Source organism: Eurosta solidaginis, chromosome 3 (assembly GCF_040869045.1).
Source record: "Eurosta solidaginis isolate ZX-2024a chromosome 3, ASM4086904v1, whole genome shotgun sequence".
NCBI lineage: Eukaryota > Metazoa > Arthropoda > Insecta > Diptera > Tephritidae > Eurosta > Eurosta solidaginis.
The window spans coordinates 66,206,309-66,210,322 of record NC_090321.1 but is presented as its reverse complement, the minus strand read 5'-3'; the positions used below and the strand labels follow the sequence as shown (position 1 = coordinate 66,210,322).

General features: G+C 39.3%; 1 long non-coding RNA gene across 1 annotated transcript; it reads left to right on the top strand.

The window, feature by feature from the left end:
- Positions 1 to 1,618: 1,618 nt before the first annotated feature.
- On the top strand, positions 1,619 to 3,395 carry LOC137243871 (uncharacterized). The gene is made up of 2 exons (XR_010950658.1): positions 1,619 to 2,646; positions 3,013 to 3,395. It is a non-coding gene; the product is annotated as an uncharacterized lncRNA (long non-coding RNA).
- Positions 3,396 to 4,014: the final 619 nt, after the last annotated feature.

Below are 4,014 nucleotides of genomic sequence, written 5' to 3'. Positions count from 1 at the left end.
TCACAAATAGTGCTCCATTAACTTTGATAACTTTCTCTCCCACCGCTCTGAAGTGCTCTTTGAAAGTTAACTTAGAGTCAATGTGCACTCCTAAGTATTATAGAGAATCCTTTGAAGTGATTTGATGACCACCGACAGTTAAGACGAACTCATTCGCCGACCGTTTGGAGCTTCTAATACCACTTCCGTCTATTGGCTAGCCAACTCCAGTCCCGTATTGGTCAGCCATTCCTTTATTCTTCCTACGGCGTCATTACATAATGCTTGAAGCAGGTCGAGTTTCTTGGCCACTACTACCACTGCAATATCATCAGCATATCCCACAATTTGCGTGTTTTCTGGTAGATCAATCTTTAGCACGCCGTAATACATTACATTCTTAAGCGTTGGTCTGAAACATATCCCTGTGGGACGCCTCCAGTGATTTTGTACCCTTTGCTCCTTGATCCGTGTCTGTCTTTAAGATAGCTACCTATCATTCTGCGTAAGTAAGCTGGTGTGCCGAAGCTTCGCAGCGCTGCCATTATCTGCATCCAGTTCGCAGTGTTAAAAGCATTCTTGATGTCCAAAGTAATCAGTGCACAGAACTTCCTTTTATTTTGGCCTCCAGAGATAGCTTCTCTAGCTATATTGACGACTGTTTGTATTGCATCTACGGTGGATTTTGATTTGCGAAATCCATATTGATTATTCGATAAGCCACTTGGTCTTTCTAGAGTCAGCCGTAAGCGCTCACTAATTATACGCTCGAAAATCTTTCCTAGGGAATCCAGCATGCAAAGTGGCATATATGAGGATGGTTGCTCCGGCTGTTTACCACGCTTCAACAATAGATACGACTATTGACTTAGCTAAATAGATTATTTAATGTTTAGTTCCCCAAGACTTAACATCGGGTCGAACATACATACTTAGAATCCTGAATCTGAGAGTCTCTGGGTTCTACGTGAAGCACTTCCTCAACTCAAACAAAACTTGTGAGCCTGTTTAAAAAATTGTTCATCGCCCTAATTTTCATACATACACATATGTTGATCTTTAGCTTTTGTTGTTTTACTCACTGTTATGCTCCACCTATAAGCCTACGCTCGTTATTTTATGCTTATCCCTTCAGGAATGAAAGCTTGGATCTAGAACGCATTCAGTTGAATGGGCACTAGTAGGGTGATTAAAATTGTTTTAAACTTGTTATTTGCTTTAGCAAACCTCCCATTTCTACTACACGTAATAGGTAAAATCAGTGTACCCCAATAGAAAAGCTGTCTGAACGGGACTCTACACATGCGGCACATACATTATGTATTCGGGGTATACTTCCGCAGTTTCAACAGGGTTGGGCCATAGATACATGGATGTTAGAGGCGTTGGTTTAAAAGATGGTTGTGGTCATGTGGGGAAACATTACATGCAGGGCATACATTGCGTACGTCGGGGTTGTCAGGGTGTGGGTGTTCCCCGCGTTGGGGCTGGAACCTACCTGGTCCCGCTCGAAGATCGTATATGATGAATGGCGGAAGCATAATGACTGAATGATCGCATCTAAAATAGAGACACTTTAGACGCTGTTGGTTAAATCAATAATAAATACAGAGTAATTCCTTGCGGAGAGGAGGCATAACAAATCGAGCAAACTGGGGTATCCCAGAGCAAATATCCAGAAATATCTTTTTATCAAGCAATAGTTCATGGTCTAATGAGATCGTAGGATTGGTCGAACGCATAAACTTAACCATGTGAAGATTTCTTCCAAGAAAAGTTCACGAGAATATTTCGTATAAAGACATCTTTATTAGATTACGAATTTAAGTTTGTAAAGATAAATCATAGTTTTCATGGACCAGAACTCACATTATTTACTTTGATGTATCACAATGGTGCCGCCGGAAGATCAACGCAGCTATAGGCCATGGCGAAGGTCTGCAGACCGGGAAATCACTGGGTGCACAATTATTCTAATATTTTTCACTAGATTACATGCAAAATTTGATAAAAAAAGAAACACACGCGAATAAGTTGTAAAATTGTAAATAAACAAGAGAATTGTCAATTGCTAGGAAACATTCGGAAAGTCACCAACGAGAAGTCCGAAAAGCTCTGCTCAGAGGTTGCCAGATGGTAGTTAAGGGTGTAGCGATAATAAGGAAAGGGAGAGATATAGGGCTATAATGGTTGCGATTGAATATATGTATAAGAAAGTATGACAATAGAAAAACGGCAAAGGAAAACGGTATCGGTGATCGATTCTGCCGATATAAAAAGGGGTAACTGTAGGGCAAGAAGATCAAACATATTGAAAAAGACAAGCAAGTTGGCAGTACGCGGGTGATTTTAAATTTTAAAATAAAAAGTTTTTTTTGGTGACAATCGGTTTCCCTGTGAAGTCCAAAACCCCGCGAAGTCCAAAACGGACTGGAAAGTAGTGCGTGTTACAAAAAAAAAATTTTAAGCAAAGTTTAGTGCGGCCGAATGGCTGGTTAGTTTGTGGCAATAATGGTATGGCAGGTGAATGGAGGTAACCAGAAATAGATTTTGGCGGAGGCGAGAAGCGGAGGCAGCCAGCTAACCCAGCACTGTGGGCTTTCCTGTCAATGTTTTGTGGAGTCTTGACCGCTTGGCATTTTATTTAGATAGGAGTGAGTTAAACGGGTAAGTCTGAAGTGAACAAAATCCTTTTTTTGTAATCTGTGAAATTCTTCCGCGCCAATTCGGGGTTCACGTTCGGCGATTACAGCCACCAATTCTGGAATAATGTTGATCCAACATAATGCGTATGTGGGTGTAGTTTAATTAGAGGAAATTCCAGTAATTTTCTTCCGAAGTTCCATTTCTCTAAAAGAATTTTTTTTGTAAATTTAGTATTTTGTTGAAATTAATTCGTGAGTGTGTCACAACCACCCTAATACCGGCGCGCCCAGTCAACTGGCCTCATGGTCAGGAACGCCCAATTGGCGTGGAAGCATTCAATAGCTTCAACGTGCGCCCAAATGGTGAATGTAACTTTTGTTCCTACAGGGAACATACCATCTCCAAACAAACAAAAGCTTCGTCAGCGCCAGGGAGACTATTTTTTTTACAACACTACCAATTGCGTCACCAGTATGGACTTTAGCAGCGAGACTGCGACCGTGGTATAAATGTCATTGCAGAGCATCCGAAATATACAAAACCGGAAGGGCATAAAGCTAAAGCAGTCCAGTAGGCGATCATATATTTATTAAACCATTTTTTTTATTAATTAGGGTTGCGGAACCATTTCCACAATTTCGCTAGTAGACGATTATATTTTAATAAATACTTGTCATAACTAGGGTTAGAAAATATCGAATTGTGTAAACGGTTGTCTGGAGGTCGGACATAAGGAAAATACACCAAACGGGTAAATTCAAGCACAATAAGTCTTTTTTTTTTGCGCCGAGGCAGATGCATGCTTTTCGCTTCCAACAAATCCCCTCCGCCGTGGTAAAAGAGCTCTTTTAGGTAGGCATTAGGGTGTTGGAGGTGGCTGAAAATTTTTACTCAAGGTTGAGTGTGAAGTCGTTTGGGGTACTTTGTGCGACTGATAGGCCCGTAAGAAGATGAAAGTTATTTAATACGTTACCACATACATTTTTGGTTTATATAAAAAGAGAATATCCCTATATTAATATGTATTGGATTCATATGTTTGTATAATTGGGTTTTTTGTATAAATTATCATATCTTGTAATTTTTGTCCAAAGTCCAAAAATTCATGGACAAGCATTTACCTTATAACGGTGCATTCATTGTGCCCCCGACATTTTGTTTAAAGTTTTCTTTTTGTACATAAAAAACTTTGTTTTATGTAGTTGTATGCAAACGTTTTTGTTAGGGTGTGATACGATTTGATGAAAATCAGTATGATATACATGTTTTTTATTGAGGTCAAAGAATTTACAGCTTTTTTTTTTTTTTGTATCCGTAAGACGCATGTCCTTCTTTTTTTTTGTTTAATTTAAATTTCTTTTTTTTTGGAATTGGAAATAATTTTTTTTG